Below are 25,861 nucleotides of genomic sequence, written 5' to 3' on the forward strand. Positions count from 1 at the left end.
TGAGAGACTGTGGTTTTGCACTCCCTAGGATACAGCAGTGAGCATGGAGCCCCCTCGTAGAGCAGTGGCGTCGTGCATTCATCAGGCTGAGGTGCCCCCCTTCCCCCTGAGGTGCCTGTGTATTTACGTTCTGATGCCCCTCCAGTGTTCTCTCCGTTTGGAGTCAGGTATCTGTGTGGGCCTCGCCCATGCATTTTGGGCCCAGTGGTCCACGGACAATGATTGGTGCACTATCCGGACTTGTGTAGTTGGTGTACATAATTGTATAAACTGTATATTGCGTTTTTACTACTGGATTTATATTGATTACATTCGTTCAACTCATTTCCTTTTGTCCTTGTGTTCTTCCGGGGGGGTGTATATGTAATTTTGCAGCATGTATTTGTGTGTATGGTGTTGTGGGTGAGGGTGGAGGTGGGGGTGTTGCGTGTTGCGTGTGTGTGTCACTCTCTTTTCCCACCCCCCTCCCCTGTGTTGTAGGTGCAGTACTCACTGTGGTCGTCGCCGCCGTCTTTGGTGCTCCTGATAGAGGAGCAGAAAGACCATCGCCGGCAGGATTTGCAGTTCTGGCTCCATGGCATCCTGGTTCCTTGTTGGGTGTGGAGAGGTGAGTGTTTTCCCTTCTGTGTACTGTTTCCGCCGTGTTTTTGATCACGTTGGTTCCGCCCCGGAAAAGGTGGCGGATTGGCATCTTGTAATAGTGTGGGCGGTACATTGTCTTCCGCCTGTCTGTTGGCGATTACCGTCGCGCTGTTTGTTTTTTCCGCTGTGGCGGTCGGAGTGTTAAAGTGGCTGTCTATGTTGGCGGTTTCCGCCACGGTCGTAATTCCATTTTTTTTGCCGCCGGCCTGTTTGCGGTATTACCGCCGCTTTACCACCGACCGCCAGGGTTGTAATGAGGGCCAAAGTGTCAATCCCTGGTCTCCCCTATAACCCCTTTTTTCAGCAGGCTTCAAAAATCAGTAAGGGTCGCCCATAAGATTAATTTTTTAAAGGCACCTCTGGATGTGATTTTTTCTCTTCCTAATGGCTCCGCGACCCTACCTCATCCAATCTCCCCCATAAAAAGTGAATGCAGCTTGTTACATGACCAAGATGATAAAAGTAGGTTTAAGGAGGAACGGCAGGCTGAAAAACCTACCCTTGGAAAAAATAATAATGAAATGGAAGACAACCCTAAAGATAATGTTTGGGACTCAATTAATGAGTCATCTTCACCTTCCCCTGTTACCTTTCCATCTTTGGAAAATCAAATCAATTTTCCCCATTTAGGCACTCAATTTCCATTTGAGGTAAATGTGATTATTAAAGGAGCGACTGATTTTTCCTTAAGTGAACATGCTGTGAGTTCACAAGAGTATGGTAAAGTAAGGGAAATGGATCATTTTCTAGAAACTATCCATACTTCGGAAAATGTCAATAATCTGGACCCGTTAAGCACTAATCTTTCTTGAGAAAACAGGGACCCAAGCCCCACCACATATATCTTTAACAAGTCACAAGTGGGGGAAAGCAAAAACTCGGGGATCAGAGCGAATTGGTGTACAATGAAGTCAAAGGACAAAGAGATAGAATCCCTTGAAGAACCAAAGTGTGAGCAGGAAGAAGCTTGTAAGGAAACTATAGGCTCCTTTGATTCTCCCATATCAGTGGGGCTCCCATTTCAGCCAGTAAAGCCGTCCACCAAAAGACAAAAGAAAAAGCAACGAAAAGCGAGAGAAAAAAAGGAGTGGCCTCAATAGGTCCCCCCGGCGATAAAATCGAATCCCTCCTCTGGCCTGCCCATAGGTGATGGCATGCCAATGCCCAATGACCTCGTGACAAACACAACGAGTTTTTCAACGGTAAATAAATTGTTCCCATTATTCAACTTTGGATCGAGGGGCCATACTATTCAAAACCAAAGGAGGCAAAATGATAATGAATTACACTCCAATGAGGAGGATATAAAATGTAATGACCAACAAATTATGGTAATGACAAATGATATAGGCAAATCAGAGCAGGAACCTCAAAATATTAAACTACATCACCGGGAGACACAAGTTGTAACGAGTCCTAGTCCCATAATAAATAGGAGGCCTTTTGAAGAAGAGGGTATAACAATTATGGTCACAGATTCACAATATGCAGAGTACCATGGGGCTCAAACCGGAGCCCATTTGGCCCAAAATCAGGCAAAAAAAGGAAGAAGGCCAAGACCACCCCTGGATTAAGGGTACTTAAGAGGCTCAATAGCAAAGCAAAAGGCTCTAAAGTTGGAATGGTCTGATAGAGAGCCACCGGTAGGGAGTCAGGTATTAGGATATCCGGGGGCTGTAAAACTAGATGAACAGATGGATACTATAGGTTGTTCCGATTTTGCTTTGCTAAACGATTGTTTACAACTAATATTGGAATCTCAATATCACTCCAGGGGACGATCTGATATCTTAAATAGAGGGAATATACTAAAACTATTACAAGCTATTCCTGCATTAAAAGATACAAAATCTACTGATATTGTCTCAATAGAGTTTCTACCTAGGGAAAAGACAAAAGAAAGAGGATTAAACAAATTAACCCTGGTAACCTGGAGGTCATCACAATTGTTAAAGAAAAATGAGGAATTAATTTCAGCATACCCAAACAAGTAGGCTATCCTGACCCGCTAGAGGAACAAACCAACTCGCCTAATCAATCTATGCCAAAAGAGTTGGATAAACCTTTCTCAGTTCTTAGATCTGCAACAGGAAGAATGGAAGATTACCCCTTAGCGTGTACCATATCTAATACACACTTACCAGAGCTAGATTTAGGCTGGATATCGTAAATATTCCATCGAGAAAAACGTCAGTGACTTACGAGTAGTAGGGCGCACAATAAGTTGACAGTCTTGTATGAAAACCCTCTCCAAGCTTGCTCCTGGAATATAAATGGGGTTAGATCAAATACCCAACAAAAAGATCTATCAGGCTTGCTAAAGAAATGTCATATTATTTTTCTCCAGGAGACCTGGGCCACCGACTCTTTTTCAATTGACGGATTCATGGGATTTTTTCCCCAGCAATAAAGGAGAAAAGGTATGGACATCCAAATGGGGGGATTAGCAATTTTTATCTCAGCAGGATTAAACATATTATGTACTCGAATATATGAGGAAAACAAAGACTTCTTGTTAGTGAAGTTAGACGGGTGGAATAAGGAACATTCCAGCCCACTCCTGCTAATTAATGTCTATATCCACCCTGATGCACGATCCAGAAAATATATATCTTCCAAATTGATGGATACAATTTTAACTGCCCATCAGGATTTAGGACCCCTGGAGCTTTTAGTAGCAGGGGACTTTAATCTGAAATTATTAAACCCCTTTGCAAGGGATACACAAACTATCTTGCAAGATCTACTATGGGCAGTACCACAGCAGTCCCTGGGGGTAACAGAGAAAGGAACAGCCGGGATAGTAGCATTCTCCTTAGTAAAAGATCTTGAGGCTCTTGGGCTTAGATTTCTAAATGGAAGATATTGGCAAGATACTCCGCTGGCAACTACCTGCTACGCCACTGAAACGCAAGCGCCAATTGATTATACTGCGGCATCCTTATTTTTGCTTATGCTAATTACAAAATTTTAAATCGTAAAATCAGATATGAGCGACCATGGCCAGCAATGCCTGGAGATAGGATGTGGCCCCCCTAACTTTTACCTTGCACTAACTACACCAAGGAATATTAATACAACAAACTATAAAAAACTCAGATGGACGAAACGTTAAAAGAATCCATTGGTGAACGGTCAATGGTGATAATCGACCAATGCCATATGGATATAACCGGGGATTCAATAACGATCTGGTCATCTTTCCTGGATAGATTTGCGGCTGTTCTTCTCACAGATAGATCGCAAAAGAAGTATCAATTCTAGGGGCGAGGTGCGAAAACAAGCAGGAATATAAATTTTTCAGTACACATGATTAAATTAAGAAAAGAACAGAATAGAGATTTAAGATTATATAACAACAATTCAACGAACCGCTATTTTAAGGCAGATAAAAAAAAAAATAAACAACATATATCGGAAACAAATATGGGAACACAGGCATCAGCAAAACCATGATTTTTGGGCCAAGGCCCTATTCTTGAGTTAAAAATCAAATACACAAGGTTTTTGGAAAATGGTGAATGCCCTGAATAAAGCTCCGATGACTCTGACCAGCTCTAATATCTCGGAAGCCATCTGGTTTGACTACCTAAGTCACCAATTCAGTGAACAAAAGAGAACCAGCAAAAATTTAGAAGAGGAAGCAAAAAAGTTAAGCCTAGAAAAAGTAAAATTAAAACCCCTTACACCCCAAAAGGGTTAAAATTATAAGCTCAATAAAAAACAGCAGAACTGGGGGAGCTCAGGGTCCGAATGGGATTACAAATGCCTTGTTTAAACTGAATCCTGCCTTTTAGGGTGAAAAATTGGCCTTGACTTTCAACCATTGTATGGCGCTAGGAAGTATTCCAAAATCTTGGAGGGGTGCGAAAATCCATCCAATATTCAAAGGAGGTAATAAGTCACAAACTGAGACTTATCGACTAATTACCTTAACGGATGTAGAAGCTAAATATTATGCAGGGATTTTACTGGAGTATCTTCATAAGTGGGCAATAGAAAATAGCATTATTCCCTCCAATCAGACAGGTTTTGTAAAGGGCCTGGGTACTGCCACAAACATATTAACCCTATCCCTGATTATTGATAAGTACAAACAAAAAAATCAACCCTTGTATCTGTGTTTTGTAGATTTTAAATCAGCATTTGACCTGGTACAAAAACCTCTCCCATGGGAGAAATTAGTCTCCTGGAGGGTACCGGAGAATCTGTTAAAGGCTATTGAACAGTTATACACAGATACATGGATAAGAGTTAAGATAGGGGATGGATCTTTCCTTTCAACGGAAATTAAAACAAAACAGGGATTGAAACAGGGCTGTGTGCTGGCACCATATCTTTTTAATCTCTTTTTATCGGACTTGACTGCGGAACTAAATAAGGTAAATGCGCACCCCCCAAAGCTTTGTGATATGACTATTTCAAACTTGCTATATGCTGACGACGTAGTACTCCTGAGTCAAACTAAAGTAGGGCTATGGTGGCTCATCATAAAGATATCCGAATATGTAGAGCAAAATGGATTGGAAATAAATCAGAAAAAAACCAAGGTTATGGAAATTAGTAAAAAAACTTTGAGAGTTAAAAAATGGAATGCTCAAAGGGGTGTTTTGGAACAAGTAAACCAGTATAGATATCTGGGTGTACTTTTTGATGAACGGGGCTCCTTTCTTCCCCAAAAACAGGAGCTATAGAGAAAAGGAAATGTTCTACTATTCGCTTTCTGCACTTTAAAGAAATTGCTTACCGCCCGTAGCTATCGGCCGTTGCTTCAAGTTGTTGCAGCCAAACTAATTCCAACCTTGGGATACGGAAGCAAAGCTCTGTGTGGACAAGATGCTATCATCCTAAATAAAATTACTGTGAACATTTTTAGGTCCTTATTCCAGCTACCGGGATGTACCTCCCAAGCACAAATTAGGCTGGAGTTTGGTTATCTAAACCAATGTATAGATAGGAAAGCCAGTTATATCAAAGTTTGGAAACATTTACAGCTAACAGAGGAAAATCAGCTCTGCAAGCACTCTGGAAGGAGATTAGTTCAAACCCTAAGGCTAAATCTCAAGAGTACTTAGATCAGGCATTAACAGACTTGGAAGTAGTGAAATTATGGAACTCAAACCTTTCCTACTTTGCTTTAAAAAAAATACTAAATAGAATAACAAGGAAAAGATCAGTGGACATGGATAAGAGTTTATTGGCCTACAGATCGCATTCCTGGATGGTAATAAACGAGTATAAACTTTTGAAATGCCAGTCCTACCTGGAAGCCGGGTGGACAAAGTCAGACAAGGATCATTTCATCAAACACCGATTTGGCATCATTCCTGGTGGTGCCTACCTAGCCCTATGGGAAAGTCCTGCAACAATCCCTCAGTGCAGGCCGTGTGACCGGGGTAAGGAAGATATAATTCACCTGATCTGTATTTGTAATGGCCTACAAAATGAACACAAATCTCTATTGAAGGCAGCATTCAATCAAAGGAGGATACAGACTTGCAGGCAATCTGTGATTGCCTACTTTAAACCCTCTGACGTTGTTTTGAATGCTAAATTTACCAAGTTTTTACGTTTAACAACACCATTTTTTTTAAAATAAGATCTTAATTAGTACATATATATTAATTCTTATATAGAATTTACAAAAACTTTTTAATTCTCTTAAAAAACTATAAATCACTGTACAGTATTCATGAAAGTACTTTTAGGCATGGTTAAGTAAGGTATTAGACACATATGGGTAGTTTATACTGACCTCGGAATAGGAGGTACTTATTCGAAAATTCATAAATATTATTTTTATGCATATTAGGGGTTACAGTTTGATATTCTGGATTTTATATATTATGATATAGATAATTTTGGATTAGATAGAAAGATGTGATGTATTGGTTTTTGTTAACTATGCATCAAATTAATAAACTTGAACTTGAAGTAATACAATTTTTAAAAACCAGTATAATGTCTGCTAATTAAGTTGCTTTCTTATAACACCTGCTATCTCCGCTTTGGAAAACAAACAAAATCACCTGCCACTGTTTTTAGCCAACCCTCTTTAAAAATCAGGACGTTAGCTAACTTTCCTGAAATCTGCCGAACAGCTGGTGAAAAACCAGGACTGTCCCTGCAAATCAGGGACAGCTGGTCATCCCACATCACACATGATGATATTACAAAGCCTCATTAACAGATACTTCAAGAAGTACTTTGCAATGTGTAATGGTTGTCCATTTTTGCAGGGCCACATGATGCATTCTAAAGCACCTTTCCCAGTTACATTCAACATGGAAATATAAACTATTTACAATTCTACAGGGGTAACTCACAGAACCCCAGATTTGATTTAGACGACAATGTCACAGATATTGCCTGTCAAAATGAAGTAATGCATATTTTGTAAACAATTTTGCAGCCATTATTGTAGGACAGGCAGTGTTCTGAAGAACACTTCTCAGTCACAGATTATTCAGATACCTAGCAACTGCCATGCTACCACATAAATAAACACACATATGATGTGGCCATCCTTGAATTTTAAAGAAACATGCAGAAAGTGTGAAAAGGAAAAGATGCCTTTTAGAGCGTAAACAGACGGCAGCATCCAAAGAGTTATTTTCCAGTTTTGGTTTGCTCAATTACCAAACTGTGTGATCCTGTGACAAATGACTTGCCTGTGTCTTCTTTCTCCTACCTCATTGGGCCAGTGACACCCTTTTTGAAGTGTGTGTGTAAATTTTTAATCTGGGAGCATAACACAGGCACCTGAAAAATAATTATGCCTCTATGACACATTAGAGAATGGTGTGCAATTGTCTCAATAATGTCAGTGAGTTTGATATTTTAGAGTGGTTTTGATTTCATGGTTGTCTCTGCTTCCCAAGCAGTCTCTACTAGTGTCAGACACATAGAGAGGCCATCATCCAATCAATGCAGGTTTCTTACACCTTTTTGGTGTAGATGTTCCAGGTGGGAGCTAAAAACATGAAGATGGAACACACAAGGTGAGCAGGGAGTCTGCAGTGAATGAAAAGATGAAGAAAGACGGAGGTATGTAGGGACAACCAAAGAATTGGAGGAGAAACAAATACCTTTCAATTTGCAGTAACTCAGTGTATTTAGACTGCAATGTGTGGCAAACTGAGCAAATTTTACAACAAAGCAGAACACAAAGAAATGCAGTGTTAAAAACATCGACTTCAGATTTTAATCAATTGCCACCTTCAAAGCACTACTTCAAGAAGAATAGCCCTCTCAAGCAACTTTTCTTAGTTGTTGTCTATTTCTAAAATGAATTGTTAAAGTAGTTTTTGTAAGCATCAAGTTTCTACTGATGTTCACTGATTTACCAACTAACCATAGCTAAAAGACAGAATTGCGACCACCACAACATTGACTTATCGCTATAAATATAATGTACAAAATCCAACTGTAAAGACTTATTTAAAATGTCATTGAGAAGCAAAATACTGTTATGTCATTAAATATATAGACAATATCAAAAATATTAAAAACAAATATATTGTCAGACTTTGGCGTAATCATACCTCTAAACATAGTATCTCTCCTACCAAACGTTCTTGCCACACACTTTGTTCTATTAAAAAACATTCTCCTCTTTATTCATGTGGAAAAATGCATTTGTGTAATAAGAGTGCTCGGTGGTGGTTAAACTGCTCAAATCCACGATGTCTATATTGATGGAACTACAATTCCCAGCATCCTGGAGTACACATGAATAAGGGTGTAGTTCTTTCTGGAATTTTCATGATTGAGGGCGTGGTTCTGCTATAAAAACCGACCACTCCCATTTCCCTGTGCTTACTATTTTGGACTTTGCCTGGATTGGATTTGGTTTGGTGATTCCCATCTGGATTTGCCCTTTTGGTCCCCTGCCGTGCAGTGGATGGTCTCTGGAGTTCCAAAAAGCAAGCGGACGGACTTGCTGTCGTAAGAGTGTCTACTTTTCAGGAACATTTCTTTTTTGAAAGACTGCACCAAAGCCAAATGTTTCATGTTTAATAACATTGTTTATTTTGCAGACAGAATCGAAGCTGAGAGTTTTATGTTTAGTAACATTGTTTATTTAGGATAGGAAACTGAAGTCATCGCTTATTTAATCTTCAGTATCTTTGTTTAGTTAAAAATCAGAAAAGCAAAGCGGAGTGTTTGACCTTTAACAACATTGCTTTAGGAATATCTGAAGCTTTGTGTTATTTTAGTTTAAATATGCCCTGGAGATTAGTTACAATTCTAGTGCAACATATTTTTGTTTAAAAGGATTCTTTTAAGTAAAACTAAGCACGGTCATTTGCAGACTTTATAAATGGTTCCAGCTGAATTGAATTATGTTATTCTTAAATGTTTAAACAGATGACACATTTACACGTGCGTGCTCATGTTTTAAAAAGACTTCTTATTTAAATGTTTTGTTTATTTGAAGAAAGAATCAATATAAGAGCGCATTCTATTGTGAAAGGTTAAACATTAGAATTCACTGTGTTTCTTGAGAAGAAAGATTCATGGGAATTTTTACAAAGTTCAAAAGTTACAGTTTTAGAATTCATTGTGCAATTTTGGACTAAAAGATGTTAACTAAAAGACAATGTAGATTTCATATTATATTTGAATTATTAGATAAACATATTTGAAGGATAAAAATATTTTTGTGAATATATTATTAAATATTTGCGTGTTACTTGCCTTATAATAAATATTGGATAAATGTTTAAAAATCCTTGTAATTGTCTTCTATGCATGTTTAAGAAACTTTTCTCTTTAGATTGCCTTTCATGCTGATCTTCTTTTTCCCTTTTGAGTATGATATTTGAAGTGATAATTGCCAACAATAAATCATAACAGAACAAAGACACAAATCCCGAGGAATCCGACTTTGACATATATCCACTACAAAAATGTTGCTTAAATAAATTAAAAATACTAAATTATAAATAAATAAATACAACTGGTATTAAGATCCCAGAAATTTAACAAACACAGATAATACATTCTGTAAAAAAATACTCCAATTAAAAATCAAAAATAGAATTCCAAACACCAATTAAAAACATATATTCACAATACAACTAAAATAAAAATAAAGAAAACAATTAATTCGAGCAAGTATATGAAAATATTATAACCTAATAAAGTAACATAAATACACAAAACTTTAACAACTGCATTTTTAATTAAAATTATGTACATCATAAACAAACATTCTTTCAACATATACATAAATATACCATGTAAACATATGCCTTATTTAGCGGCCAACAAATAAGGAGAAAACAGTCAAATAAATAATACAAACTAAACCAAAAGTAATCAATACATTTAGAGTAAAGCAAAGTAACCAGTACAACTCTTTAAACAAACAAAAAAAAAACAGACGTTGCAGGTATATTTGCAGCAGAAACACTGCACCTTTAACAAAGGGACATTGCCAAATTCTAGGAAGAAATTCCAGGAGCTATCTCTTTTAAAAAACCGGCCACCCCTTTTAAAAAGTAAGTAATATAAACCTACTGACTTAAAACTACCCTAAAATAATTGACTAACTCTTAACTTAAAATAAACAACTAACATAAATATTTCTAATTATATTTTCAAACTTGAGCTTCCACAGAAGAATTCTGTCCTGCAGACCAAAAACACAAAATTCTCTACTGTCAAACTCAACAAGAAAACTTTATAAGAAAGTAAATGCAAGCAAACCTAAAAGAGATAACAAATCTCAATGTTAATAATAAAACAAACACCCAAACACCCCTAAAGCTAAGCAAACCTGTATTTTAAAGGTTTCACTAAAACAAATGTTCTGTACCCAACAAGGAAAGACACATCTAACCACGATCACACCAAACTTAAAGACAAGGCAAAGGAAAAATTTGCATGTTTTTTTTCATAATAAATCAAACAATGTTTTCAACAAAAAATAATAAATGTGATATTTTACCATTTACCAATAGAATGGCAGGAAAAGCAACTTACACCATGTCCCAGAAAAGCAAACAATTGTTATCGCTCATGGGATACTATACAGCCAGGTGAATATACATTAGAAATTTACAGAATTCTTTGCTACTGCTTTCATGGTAGAGCTGCAACTAGAAAATATGTTGCAGTTATTGTTAGAGAACACAACCAACACCCAAAATGTAAATGAGATAGCAATAATAAGAGTTACTATGACTCAGAGAATCAAGCACTAGCTCATGGGAAGCCTACGAACAATTGAAAAAGTCCTTCCAATAGTTTCTGAGCACACTGAAGGGCAACTGCCAGCAATTCCTAATTTAAAAGCTTCAATAGCAAGCACTACAAAGCCACAACAGAAACCTCTGCTTCTCCTAGAATATACAAAAAATCTAAAAATAATATCAGGCTCTTGCAATTACTATGGTCCATATTCCTGTCCAATGTTTTTTGCCACCCATCTTTTTTCCAACCTTTGGACTGTAAACATATTGCAGTCAGAGCTTGCGTCCTTTCTTGACCTATGCACATTTCTTCAGTTGCATCAGCTTCCTATTCCTCAGCAAGTTAAAAATCTTCTAAATGATCACTCACACCTTGCATATGCATTCTTCTGGCTTTATCAGTTGTTGTCTTTAAAGAAGCATTCCCAAAAGAACCTTGACATCTTTTTCAAACGATTGCATTGCTAAGAAACGAAAAGCAGGTCGCTTTTTCTTGAAACTCTACAGCAAGACTATAGAATTCTCTTCCTGATGTTTTCAGATATAAAGTTTCTTCATAGTTATTTCATTCTCAGCTCAAAACCTGGATCTCTGAAAAGTTTTTTACTCTAAATGTTTAAAAGGCTTTGTTCGGTTCTACTGACCAGTCACACATCTAGCAACCATAGGTGATAATTCTTGAAATGAGTGATTTTAACTCAACATAATGGCCCTCATTACAACCCTGGCGGTCGGTGTTAAAGCGGCAGTAAGGCCGCCAACAGGCCGGCGGTAAAAAATTTGGAATCACGACTATGGCGGAAACCGGCAACGTAGACAGCCACTTTAACACTCCGACTGCCACGGCGGTACAAACAAACAGCATGGCGGTCACCGCCAACAGACAGGCGGAAGACAATGTACCGCCCATAGTATTACAGCAGGCCAATCCGCCATCTTTTCCGGGGCGGATTCACCACAAACAAAAACACGGCGGAAACAGGACTTGTAAGGAAAAACGCTCACCTCTACACAACCCACGAGGAACCAGGACGCCATGGAACCAGAAATTCATATACTTCCTGCCTTTGTCTTTCTGCTCCTCTACCAGGAGCACGAATGCCGGCGGAGAAGACCATGGTGAGTACTGCACCTACGACACAGGGGAGGGGGGAGGGAAAAGAGAGTGACACACACACGCAACACCCCCACCCTCACACACAACAACACACACACAAATACATGTTGATACATTACATTTACACCCCTTAACCCCCCCTGGAAGAACGCAAGGACAAAAGGAAATTAGTTGAACGATTGTAATCAATTCAAATACAGTACCCAAACATTTATATACACTATTTACAAATATACACATCATGATTTCAAGTCCATGTATTGCACCTACATAGTCCGTGGTCCACTGGGCCCAAAATGCATGGGCGAGGCCCACACAAGATACCCGATCAAAACGGAGAGAACGCTGCTGGGGCATCAGATAGAAATACAACAGGCACCTCAGGGGGAAGGGAAGGGGGGGCACCTCAGCCGGATGAGTGCACAACGCCAGATCCACGAGGGGGCTCCATGCCCAGTGATGTATCCTGGGGAGTTCAAAGCCACAGTCTCTCAAGTCTCTCCAGTGGGTGGTTTGCCTACTGCTTTATCCTGGGGAGTGCAAAGCCACAGTCTCTCAAGTCTCTCCAGTGGGTGGTTTGCCCACTGCTTTATCCTGGGGAGTGCAAAGCCACAGTCTCTCAAGTCTCTCCAGTGGGTGGGTTGCCCACTGCTTTATCCTGGGCAGTGCAAGGCCACAGTCTCTCAAGTCTCTCCAGTGGGTGGTTTGCCTACTGCTTTATCCTTGGGAGTGCAAAGCCACAGTCTCACAAGTGGATAACAGTCTCCACTGGTTCTGGAGGGGGCTTTGTGCCCAGAGTGCTTCATCCTGCCAAGGACAGAGGTAGTGGATGTGATTCTCCACTGGTTCTGGAGGGGGCTTTGTGCCCAGAGTGCTTCATCCTGCCGAGGACAGAGGTAGTGGATGCAATTCTCCACTGGTTCTGGAGGGGGCTTTGTGCCCAGAGTGCTTCATCCTGCCGAGGACAGAGGTAGTGGATGCCTTTCTCCACTGGTTCTGGAGGGGGCTTTGTGCCCAGATTGCTTCATCCTGCCAAGGACAGAGGTAGTGGATGCCTTTCTCCACTGGTTCTGGAGGGGGCTTTGTGCCCACAGTGCTTCATCCTGCCAAGGACAGAGGTAGTGGATGCCTTTCTCCACTGGTTCTGGAGGGGGCTTTGTGCCCAGAGTGCTTCATTCTGCTCGTGGCGGCCTCATTCGCGGCGGCCCTTGCGGCGCTCATTGGCCTGCGGTGCTGCTGGTGGCGGTGTCCTGGGCAGCGGTGCAGGTGGCGGCGGTGTCCTGGGCAGCGGTGCTGGTGGCGGCAGTGTCCTGGGCAGTGGTGCTGGTGGCGGTCTTGTCCGCCGTGTAGGTTTGCGGGGACTTGCCTTGCTTTCTGTGCCCCTTCCCCACCTTGGATGTTGGCGCAGCTGTCTTCACACTCCCAAATGTAGTCCTGGGAGAGGGCTTGATGGCAGGTGTTTTGCCCTTCTCCCTCCGGGCAGTGGCCAACTTCTTATGCTTCTGAGGTGGGGACTGTTCGTGGTCTTGCTCCTTTGCAAACTGCCAGCCCTGCTGCCTGGGGCACTCCAAAAGCCAGTTAGTGCTGTCACCACTGGTCCCGCTGATGTGGTGGCTGAGGTGCTGGGTTGGGACCTTGAAAGGCATGCCCTAGGGGATGGAAGGGGTGGGGGAGGTGAGGGGAAGAGGTCAAGGTTGGACAGGAAAAGTTTTTTAGACACACTGGGACGGGTAGATGGCGGGTGTATGGGAGTGGAGGAAGAGGTAGTGGTTGTAGAAGGTGTACGTCTGCTGACTTTGGGTAAAGGTGCATGGGCTGGAGGCTGTCGTGAAGTGGATGGCTGTTGGGTGGGTGTGTGGCTGCGTTTGTGTACCTTGGGAGGTGGGCTCACAGACACACAGGGAGAGGACACAGGGGATGTGTGAATGGTAGTGGGAGTGGTGATTGCACGTGATCGGTGTGTGGTGATGGGTGTGCTGGTGATGGATGTAGTGGCTGAAGATGTAGTGCATGAAGGTGTGATTGTAGACGTGACAGTGAGGGAAGAGGGAGACGAGAAGGAGGGGGACACAGTGGAGGCAGTGGATGTTGTTAAGTCTGCATGGGTATGATGCTTGTGTGAGTGTCTGTGGGATGTGTGGTGCTTATGTTTGCCAGAGCTTCCCTTGTGTGTTGAGGTGTGTGCATGCTGGTCTGATGGTGTGCTTGGGATAGGCTGAGGTACAGGGGATTGGGTCTGGGTGGAGGAAGTTGGAGGGGGGAGGCTGGACACAGGGACAATGGCTGCAATCAGTGCTGAGGCCAGAGTCTGAAAAGCTCGTTTTGGGCTGCCTGACCAGAATGAATGCCCTCCAGGTATGCATTCGTCTGTTGCAACTGCCTCTCTACACCCTGGATGGCATTCAGAATGGTAGACTGCCCAACACTGAGGAATCTGAGGAGGTCAATGGCCTCCTCACTGAGGGCAGCAGGGCTGACAGGGGCAGGGGCTGAGGTGCCTGGGGCGAAGGAGATGCCCACCCTCCTGGTTGAGCGGGCACGGGACACACGCTGAGGGGCTGTTGGGAGGGCGATGCTGGTAGGGGGGGGTGGCAGCTGTACCTGTAGATGCGAGGGGCACAGAGGGGCCCACCACCGCAAGGGAGCTCCCATCAGAGGAGGAGTCCGTGTCGCTGGTCTCAGCTCCTGTCCCCGCCGTGGTGCTCCCCTCGCCCTTCCGTCCCACTACTGACTTCTGAGTCCGTTGTCTCGCCCTCCAGGGCCATGTGGGATGCAGCTCCCTTGTGCTCCGGTGCCACTGCTCCTCCGCCTGATGATGCTATTACACACAAGAACAGGGAGACCACAAAAAGGGGGGGGGGAAGACAGAAGAAAGACATGTTCAGTGCATGCAATACCGCTACCGTTGGCAGAGACTACAGACACTGAAGCCCTCTGCACTACGCTGTGCACTTAGAGTTCCCTAATTAATCACAGGGACATGGGGTACAAGGCCTATACCCCATTGCTGCACACCTGGAAGTCACAGGAGCCTGACTAGGTGTGGTTGGCTCTGAACACTGGTGAGGTGGGGTGCCACATGGGCTGCCTTACGAGGGACCTTGCCTACTAAACTCGCCCTGGCCTATGGGAACCCACAGCCCAACTCCCCCACCAAGACACCTCCAATGCGCGCTGAATCATCTGAACGTGAGTGTACTCACCCCCTTGTGGCCGCTGTGATGCCCTCAAGCGCCCATCTTACTCCGGATAGGCCACCGCCAAGATCTGGAACATCAGGGGGGTCATGGTGCGACGGGCACCCCTCCCACGTTGGGAGGCCATCCTCAGCTGAGCCTCCGCCGTCTTCTTGCTCCAGCGGCCAATGTCCTCCCATCTTTTCCAGCAGTGGGTGCTCCGTCTGAGGTGGATCCCCAGGGTCCGGACTTCCTTGGCGATGGCACGCCAAATATCCTTCTTCTGGTGGGAGCTGAGCTACAGGAATAGTACAGGGGAAAAGGAGAAGATATAACCGTCCGGACCGTCACAGTCATTGGCCCGCGTCCCTACCCTTGCCATAACGCACAAGCACTCACCGTCAATTCATGTACGCCTCATTCTCCCCCCCCTATCTTCCATCCACACCACTCCAAACAGGCATTGCCCATACAGCATACACACAGTGTACTTACCTGTTTGTCTGGAGGACCATAGAGTAGCGTGTACTGGGAGAAGACCCCTTCCACTAGATTCTCCAACTCCTCTGTGGTGAAGGCAGGGGCCCTTTCCCCAGACACATGAGCCATTGTCTCTTCCAGTCTGAGGTCACAGCAGCACTTGCAGTGTAGGTCCTATCCTGTCGAAGATCAGGTATCAAGTGAGTGTACAGAGAGAAAATGGCGGTCACGTCCGCGGCGGTGCATACCGTCACCGCCGGCGTACATCGTCATTGGCTCCTGGGACCCATAGGGCCCAATGTTAATCAATGCAGGGTTGCGCCGCGGTCTTCAACTGCCTACCGTGACGGTGTACAACACCAGCGCAGTTACCTCACATCCCCTTGTCCCACATTACAGGTCAGGCATCCGCCATTTCAGGGGGTCACATGGCATTATTTTAAAATGCGTCACACACATCTAGGCCTTGCATACACACAGAGACAGGACCTAGCGGATTTGAAATATTGTGCTATAAAGTTGTTACTTTCGTACCTCAGTGTTGACTGACCCTCTGCTCGCTGTTCTCATCCATAGAGCACGTCCGCTGGGGCAGGTGAGGAGATGGCGCCATCCTCCGGTGTACAGACCGCTGGTGGACCTGTCGACAATGGAAGAGCGACATGTCATTGTCACCTACAGACTGGACAGTGGCACAATCAATGAACTGTGTGCCCAGTTGGAGCCAGACCTGATGTCAGCTATCCGCCATCCCACAGGGATCCCCCTCTAGTGCAGGTGCAGTGGCAAGTGGGTCTTTTCAGACAACAGTGGCCATAGCATCAGGGATGTCCCAGCCTATGTTCTCTAACGTGTTGTCCAAAGTGTTGTCTGCCCTGATGAAACATATGCGCAGCTACTTCGTTTTTCCTCAGGTGGAGGATTTGCCTACAGTGAAAGGTGACTTCTATGCCCTGGGACATATCCCCAACATCATAGGTGCCATTGATGGGACACATGTGGCCTTGTTCCCCCCCGCAGGAGTAAACATGTGTACAGAAACCAGAAGAGTTACCATTCAATGAATGTGCAGATGGTGTGTTTGGCCGACCAGTACATCTCCCATGTGAACGCCAAGTTTCCTGGCTCAGTCCATGACGCTTACATTCTGAGGAATAGCAGCATCCCTTATGTGATGGGACAACTCCAGTGGCACCGTGTGTGGCTATTAGGTGAGGACATGGACCCTATACAGTGTAACTAGGTGTCTGGGTCTGGGGTTGTCCCTAAGGGTTAGTTAGTGTGTGTCTAACAGTTGTCCCTCGACATTTGCAGGTGACTCTGGCTACTCCAACCTGTCATGGCTACTGACCCCAGTGAGGAATCCCAGGACAAGTGCAGAGGAATGCTACAATGAGGCACATGGGCGAACTAGGAGGGTTATAGAGAGGACCTTCGGCCTCCTGGAGGCCAGGTTCCGGTGCCTCCATATGACAGGTGGTTCCCTATTCTACTCACCAAAGAAGGTGTGCCAGATCATCGTGGCCTGCTGTATGCTGCACAACTTGGCTTTGCGACGACAGGTGCCTTTTCTGCAGGAGGATGGTCCTGAAGGAGGTGTTATTGCAGCTGTGGAGCCTGTGGACAGTGAAGACGAGGAAGCTGAAGAAGAGGATATCGACAACAGATATACGGTTATTCATTAATACTTCCAGTGAGACACAGGTAAGAATACATCACCGCCTGCTACATCTGATAAACTAGTTGTACCTCACATCTGTCTGTCACTTACACCCAGTATATGGACCCTGAGTTGTCACTTTCCCTTTCTATTTCACAGCTGTGGGTCCCAGTGTGTGACATCTGCTTTGTTTCCTCGTGGACTAGAGCTGTGTGACATAGGTATGTTGACAATACAATGGATCATGCTGTTTTACTACAGTTATTGCAAATACACATTTACCAAAGAACAGACTGACTCCAGATAGTTTTGTGATTTAAGGGTGGTTATTTAAGTGGTAAATAGTGGAGGGGATATTAAAATGGTCAGGGGTGATGGTGGAGAAATGTCCATGGCAGAGTCCAGTCTATTAGTCTCACAGGTGCATTGTCCAAAGGGGCATAGGAAGTGGAGCTGGGGCAGTTGACGGATGGACAGGGTTACAAAGTGTGACAAAAGGATGACAATCAGGGTGGTCTAATTTCTTGGCGGGGGTCTTGGCATTGTTCTCTGTCTTTGTCCTGGATCTCAGGGACCACTTGCGGGGTGGTTCTCCTTCTGCAGGGGGTGGGGTGCTAGTGTTGTGGTCCTGTGGCGTTGCCTCCTGTCCACCAGCGCCGGCGGAGGTGGTGGGCAGTTCATCTTCCAGGCTAGAGTCAGGGGCCCCTTGTTGTGCCACAGGCTCCCTCCTGGTGTTGACTAGTTCCTTCAGCACCCCTACAATGGTGCCCAGGGTGGTGTTGATGGATTTGAGTTCCTCCCTGAAGCCCAAATACTGTTCCTCCTGCAGCTGCTGGGTCTCTTGAAACTTGGCCAGTACCGATGTCATTGTCTCCTGGGAATGGTGGTAGGCTCCCATGATGTTGGAGATGGCCTTGTGGAGAGTGGGTTCCCTGGGCCTGTTCTCCCCCTGTCGCACAGCAGCCCTCCCAGTTCCCCTGTGTTCCTGTGCCTCTGTCTCCTGAACCGTGTGCCCACCGCCACTGCCCCCAGGTCCCTGCTGTTGTTGGGGTGGTGGGTTAGACTGGGTTCCCTGTAGTGGTGGACATACTGCTGCTTGACGTGTCCTGGGAACAGAGGTATGGGCCCGCTGGGTGGGTGCTGTGCTGGTGTTTCCAGAGGGGGGAGGCTCGTTGTGGCTTGTGCCAGTGTGAGGGGAACGGACTGTCACAAGGTCCCAGATGGGCCGGGCTGGTCATCTAGATCCAGTTGGACAGAGCTGCTATCATCACTGTGGGCCTCTTCTGTGGGGGGAGTGAACACGTCTGGAACCTCCTGTCCGGTGACGTTGGGTAGGGGTCCTGCAGAGGTGTAAAGGCATGATTACTGCATCTGTGTGTGCCATGGTGTGCAATGGGTGGGTGACCCTGTACCCCAGTGCTTGCATTCTTGTGTATGAGCTTGTGTGCTAATTGTTTAGGGGTGTGTGTCGGTATGTGCAGTGGCCATGCATTGGTGATGGGTGTCCATGCTCTGTTGTTGCATGCAGGGCTTGGTGTTGGGATGGGTGGTTTGTGATATTGGGATGGGGGTGAGGGTGGGGGGATGTGTTGGCATGCAGGTATGGTGGAGGATGAAGTAGTTAAAGCTTTGACTTACCAGAGTCCATTCCTCCATCTACTCTTGCGAGGCCCTCAGGATTCAGTATAGCCAAGACCTGCTCCTCCTATGTTGTTAGTTGTGGGGGAGAAGGTGGGGGTCCGCCGCCAGTCCTCTGCACTGCAAGGTGGTGTCTTGAGACCACTGAACGCACCTTCCTCCGTAGGTTGTTCCACCTCTTCCTGATGTCATCCCTAGTTCTTGGGTGCTGTTCCACTGCGTTGACCCTGTCGACTATTCTGCCCCATAGCTTCATCTTCCTAGCTATGGAGGTGTGCTGCACCGAAAAGCTGTGGCTCTACCCGGATGATTTCCTCCACCATGACCCTTAGCTCCTCCTCCGAGAACCTGGGGTGCCTTTGGGGTGCCATGGGGTGTTGTGGGTGATGTGTGAGGTGGTGTGTGTTGTGATGTGTGAGGGGATGTGTTTGTGTGTGTTGTCTGAGGTGCGTGGATGTTGTGTGAGTGATGGTGTTGAGTGCCTGTGGATGCTAGTTTGTAGATGGTGGTGTCTCTCTCTGGGCTTTTTTCTCAAATTTTGGTCGGAGTGTTTTGTGGGTGATGTGGGTGTGTGTTTTATATTGTATTCGGTGTGTGGGAGTGGTGTATGTGTATCAGGTGTGTGTATTTGGAATTGTATTTGGAATTGTCTAATGTGGTTGTGTTTTGTAAGTGTGTGTGTATTTTGAGCGTGGCGGTGTGTACCGCCAATGGAATACCGCGGTTGAAAGACTGCCTCGTGGATTCGAGGGTCATGATAGTGTGGGCGTATTCCTGTTGGCGTGATGGTGAAGGTTTCGTTTTTGCCAGTTTATCACTGACCTTTGGTGTGGCGGACTTGTGTGGGTGTCTGGATTTTGGCGGATTCCGAGCTGTGGGTCGTAATAGCAGTGGCGGGGATCCGCACCGCGGCAGTGTGTTGGCGGTCTTTTGCACGGCGGTAAGCAGGATTTACCGCCAGGGTTGTAATGACCACCAATATGCCTTCACAGACAGAAACCAGTCAAACATACACCAGACTTGGTACTTCTCTTTTAGGAGCAGTCCAGCCCAAATTGCCAAGCCAGATCCTCCCTGAATGGGAACCCAAGCAATCCCAGTCCTTAATGGGCAAGAAACAATTGTCTGGATTGCGGCTCAGAGAGACTGCCAGTGACTGAGATTAATTCAAGCATTTCTTCAAACACTGTGTAGTTTGTCGCATTATATTCCTCAAACGCAATGGGTTTCTATTATGTGCTAAGGAGGACAGCAGTGTACTTTAAATGTCCACAATAATGGCCACAGTAATGCTGAGGTTGCTGGCAATATGTCAAGAATGTATAGTTAATGGTCACCAGGATGCCTTTGAAGTCCAAAATATCCCAGTGAAGGCTGCAACCACAGTACCCTAAAAAGGTCTAGAGGCGCTCACAAAAAACACATTATGCCAAGGAGGATCAGAATATGCCATGGTCATCATACCACTTACAAATTGCACTGTATGCTGAAAGGCCTATGTAAATGATGAAGATATCTGTAATATGCCTTAAGGCAATCCTTTTGCCAGGCCACTATGCTACCTAAAACACCCATGACAATCTTGACTAGTGTCAGTGTCCTTCAATCTCAAGGTCCCCTTCTCACCACTACCTGTCTCTCACCTGATTGTCTCAATCCTCAGTTGCTCAAAACTCCATATTTCCAGTTTCACTTTTGCCTCTCTATCTTTTACTCTTAATGCTCTGTCCACCTGTCCCTCTTAATTTTCAACCTAAGTTATCTGTTAAACTTAGAAATATCTTCATCGGGCCCTATTTCAGTCTTTCTCCTTTCCCATTAAATAATACTTTTCCCACCTTGTCTGCTTCTCATCTGTATCATCTTTCTTTCATCTCATCTCTTCACTCCTCCAAGAATGCATCAATCCATTATTTTCAGCATCCTAATCTACCTTTGTGTTTATTTTTATTTTCTATTTTATCTTAGTCTTCTTTCGTTAAATATTTTTCCCTTCTCTGCTTTCCTTCTTTAATTTCTATCGTTATTTCTTTTATTCTTCTGTCTTTATTTTTTCTTTCTGCTTCATTTTCTTTATTACACTGTTTCCATATTATTACTTTTGTTCCTTTTCCCTCTCATTCTTATGTTTGTATCTTGTGTTTTTTCCTCCTACCTTCCATTTTATCTACCCTCTTTTATGTTTTACTTCTTTCTTTCCTGCTTAATTTGCTTCTGCCCCACCTTGCTTTCTTTCTTTTTTCGTTCTGTTTTCATTTATTATTGCCCCCTTCACTTACATTCCTTCTCTTTTCATTCTTGTTCATTATTTATTTCTATTGTTTTTGATTCTCTCTGTCTTTCTTTCTTCTCTCCAGCCATTATTTCTTTCTTCTTTTCTCTTCCTGTTTATCTTACAGCTTAGCTTCCTCTTTTCTGTCCTTCTGTCGCTCTTGCTGCCTTTCCTTTTCCTCATAGTTTGTAATTTCACAGATTAGGGCACTGTACTTGACTCCTTTCACAGCCCTCCATTGGTAACTCGAGCACCCATTTTCAGTCACCAGGAGTATTGAAATTTGCTCTTCCTCACCTCAGCTCATCCATGGGACTACTAAAAACAATTACAAAGGATTCAATATGCCTCATCTGAGCCCATAGCTGGCATCGGGCATTTCTCCAGGAGGCTGGAGGGGTGAAGACTGTTTTTGCTGCAATGAAGGCTGTTTTTGTTACTGGGGACACTCTGGTACTGCCATGCACTTCCATGGGACTTCAGGAACTGCTAGATATTTTTGTAAGGTTCTACCAGAGTAGGGGACTTGAAATACATGCTGAAGATTCCACGTTCACGGCTCTAAAACCTCACTGCTCATTTAAAAACAAAATGTTGGTGAACAGGTCTCCAATTGAGCGGGTTTAGAACTATGATTACTTAGGAGTCCGGCTCTCTGATCATTTTTTTTTTTATTATCAGCTCAATAAAAGCAAAACTCTGCAGAATAGATCAGCGGCCATCTTGAAAAAGTATAAACAGACATCAAGTAGGACTGTCTTTCCAGTTTTTGAGGTTTACAAAGCAGTGGCATTGGGTTGAGCCCTGTGTGGGACTGAAATATGGGGCTACGGGGATCCCAATCAGATGACCCGCAACCCACACAAAAAACACATTTTTGAGATCTTTATTTAACCCCTTTGCTGCCAGGCCATTTCCCCCTCAGCTGCCAGGCGTTTTTTAGGATATTTGGGGAAGTTCGTGTTTAGGCCCTCATAACTTTTTGTCCATATAAGCTACCTACACCAAATTTGCGTCCTTTTTTCCAACATCCTAGGGATTCTAGAGGTACCTGAAGGAGACCAAGAAATGAGCCAAAATACAGCAAAAATGTACTTGAAAAAAGAAAATGGGAAGAAGGGCTGCAGAAGAAGGCTAGTGGTTTTTTCCCTGAAAATGACATCATCAAAGCGTTTGTGGTGCTAAAATCACCAGCTTCACAACTTTCAGGAACAGGCAGACTTGAATCAGAGAACCACATTTTTCAACACAATTTTGGCATTTTACTGGGACATCCCCCATTTTTACTATTTTTTGTGCTTTTAGCCTCTTTCCAGTTAGTGACAGAAATGGGTGTGAAACCAATGCTGGATCCCACAAAGCTAAACATTTCTGCAAAGTAGACAAAATTCTGAATTCAGAAACAGGTCATTTGTGTAGATCCTACAAGGTTTTCCAACAGAAAATAACAGCTAAAATGAAAAAAATGTAGAAATTGAGGTAAAAAAACATCCATTTCTCTCCACGTTTTACTCTGTAACTTTTTCCTGTGATGTCAGATTTTTTAAAGCAATATACTGTCACGTCTGCTGGACTCTTCTGGTTGTGAGGATATATAGGGCTTGTAGGTTTGATAAGAACCCTAGGTACCCAGAGCCAATAAATGAGCTGCACCTTGAATGAGTTTTCATTCTATACCGAGTATACAGCAATTCATTTGGTGAAATATAAAGAGTGAAAAATAGGTATCAAGAAATCCTTTGTATTTCCACAATGGGCACAAGATAAGGTGTTGAGAAGCAGTGGTTATTTGCACATTTCTGATTTCTGGGGTCCCCATACTAGCATGTGAATTACAGGGCATTTCTCAAATACACGTCTTTTTTACACACTGTCTTACATTTGGGAGGAAAACATTTAGAGAAATACAAGGGGCAATAACACTTGTTCTGCTACTCTGTGTTTCCCCAAGTCTCCTGATAAAAATTGTAACTCACTTGCATGGGTAGGCTTACCCCCCATGACAGGAAACACAGCATGGACACATCATATTCTTACACTGAAAACTGACGTATTTTTTAGAAAGTGCCAAGCTTTTGATCTCTAGCTCAGTCGACACTTAAGAAAACCCACCAATCCTGTGCATTTTTTAAAACTAAACACCTAGGGGAATCCAAGATGGGGTGACCTGTGGAGCACCCATCAGGTTCTGTTACCCAGAATCCTTTGTAAACCTCAAAATGTGGCCAAAAAAACACTTTTTCCTCACATTTTGGTGACAGAGGCCCTCATTCTGACCCTGGCGGTCTTTGACCGCCAGGGCGGAGGACCGCGGGAGCACCGCCGACAAGCCGGCGGTGCTTCAATGGGGATTCCGACCGCGGCGGTAAAGCCGCGGTCGGACCGGCACCACTGGCGGGGTCCCGCCAGTGTACCGCGGCCCCATTGAATCCTCCGCGGCGGCGCAGCTTGCTGCACCGCCGCGGGGATTCTGACCCCCCCTACCGCCATCCAGATCCCGGCGGTCGGACCGTCGAGATCCGGATGGCGGTAGGGGGGGTCGTGGGGCCCCTGGGGGCCCCTGCAGTGCCCATGCCACTGGCATGGGCATTGCAGGGGCCCCCGTAAGAGGGCCCCTAAATGTATTTCACTGTCTGCTGCGCAGACAGTGAAATACGCGACGGGTGCAACTGCACCCGTCGCACAGCTTCCACTCCGCCGGCTCGATTCCGAGCCGGCTTCATCGTGGAAGCCTCTTTCCCGCTGGGCTGGCTGGCGGTCTGAAGGAGACCGCCCGCCAGCCCAGCGGGAAAGTCAGAATTACCGCCGCGGTCTTTCGACCGCGGAACGGTAACCTGACGGCGGGACTTTGGCGGGCGGCCTCCGCCGCCCGCCAAGGTCAGAATGAGGGCCAGAATGTTCTGGAATCCAAGAGGAGCCACAAATTTCCTCCCACCCAGCGTTTCTCCAAGTCTCTCGATAAAAATGGTACCTCACTTGTGTGGGTAGGCCTAGTGCTCGCGACAGGAAACGCCCCGAGACACCACATAGACACATCACATTTTCACAAAGAAAAGAGAGCTGTTTTTTGCAAAGTGCCAAGCTGTGGATTTTGGCCTCTAGCACAGCGGCACCTAGGGAAACCTACAAAACCTGTACATTATTGACAACTAGACACCTAGGGGAATACAGGATGGCATGACTTGTGGGGCTCTCACCAGGTTCTGTTACCCAGAATCCTTTGCAAACCTCAAAATGTGTCCAAAAAAACACTTTTTCTTCACATTTCAGAGACAGAAAGTTCTGGAATCTGAGAGAAGCCACAAATTTCCTTCCACCCAGCATTACCCCAAGTCTCCTGATAAAAATGATACCTCACTTGTGTGGGTAGGCCTTACGCCCGCAACAGGAAATGCCCCAAAACACAATGTGGACACATCACATTTTCCCAAAGAAAACAGAGCTGTTTTTTGCAAAGTGCCTAGCTGTGGATTTCGGCCTCTAGCTCAGCCGGCACCTAGGGAAGCCTACCAAACCTGTACATTTTTTAAAACTAGACACCTAGGGGAATCCAAGATGGGTTGACTTGTGGGGCTCTAACCAAGTTCTGTTACTCAGAACCCTTTGCAAACCTCAACATTTGGCCAAACAAACACTTTTTCCTCACATTTCGGTGACAGAAAGTTCTGGAATCTGAGAGAAGCCACAAATTTCCTTCCACCCAGCATTACCCCAAGTCTCCTGATAAAAATGGTACCTCACTTGTGTGGGTAGGCCTAGTGCCCGTGAAAGAAAATGCCCCAAAACACTATCTGTGCACATCAAAATGATCAAATACAAAACTTCCTGGGAGTCCAGGGAGGTGTGACTTGCGTGGATCTTACCCAGAATCCTCAGCAAACCTCAAATTTAGCTAAATAATCACATTTTTCCCACATTTCTGTGTGGCATCACCGCACCAGGACAAATTTCCTACCACCCAATGTTCCCCTCAGTCTCCCAGTAAAAATTATACCTCACTTGTGTAGGTGGGCCGAGTGCCTGTGACAGGGAAGAGCCAAAAACATGTTGAAATTGAGCGGGAACCTAAGCGGGTCCAAGAGGGCAGTTTGAAAAAAACATTTTTAGACTGACAAGTGAGGCAGAATTTTTATTGGTTTAGATGAGACAATGCTGGGTGGAAGAAATTTTGTGGATTCCTGAGGATTCCGGAAGGTTCCATCACAAAAATGTGTGAAAAATGTGTAATTTCCAGCAAAGTTGGAGGTTTGCAGGGCATTGTGGGTAAGAAAATGGTGTGGGGTGCATGTGAAGCTCATCACCCTGAAATCACCCAGATTTTTTGTTTTCAGATGTGTCTAGGTCTTGTGAATTTTTCTACATAGCAGCATCCCAAAGTCCAAAAAGTGCAGCCCTCACCATTCCAAGTGGGATTATTTTGAGAGTTAGCCAAGCTCTCATGGCCCAAATGTAAAACCAAAACCCAAAATAATCAAATGTCCTCTTGCTTGTCGTGGGATAAGATGTTTTAGTGTGCGGGGGAGAGCTTAGAGACTGTTACCCTTTCAGTTAGGGTGAGAGCATAACCAGGCCCATACTGGTTGGTAGCCACCAGTCCACTATTTTTTTTATTTTTTTTATTCCCTGGCATCTAGTAGACTTTCTCCCCCCCCAGGGTGTGGATCGGGGGTGATTGCC

Source organism: Pleurodeles waltl, chromosome 7 (genome assembly GCF_031143425.1).
Source record: "Pleurodeles waltl isolate 20211129_DDA chromosome 7, aPleWal1.hap1.20221129, whole genome shotgun sequence".
Lineage (NCBI taxonomy): Eukaryota > Metazoa > Chordata > Amphibia > Caudata > Salamandridae > Pleurodeles > Pleurodeles waltl.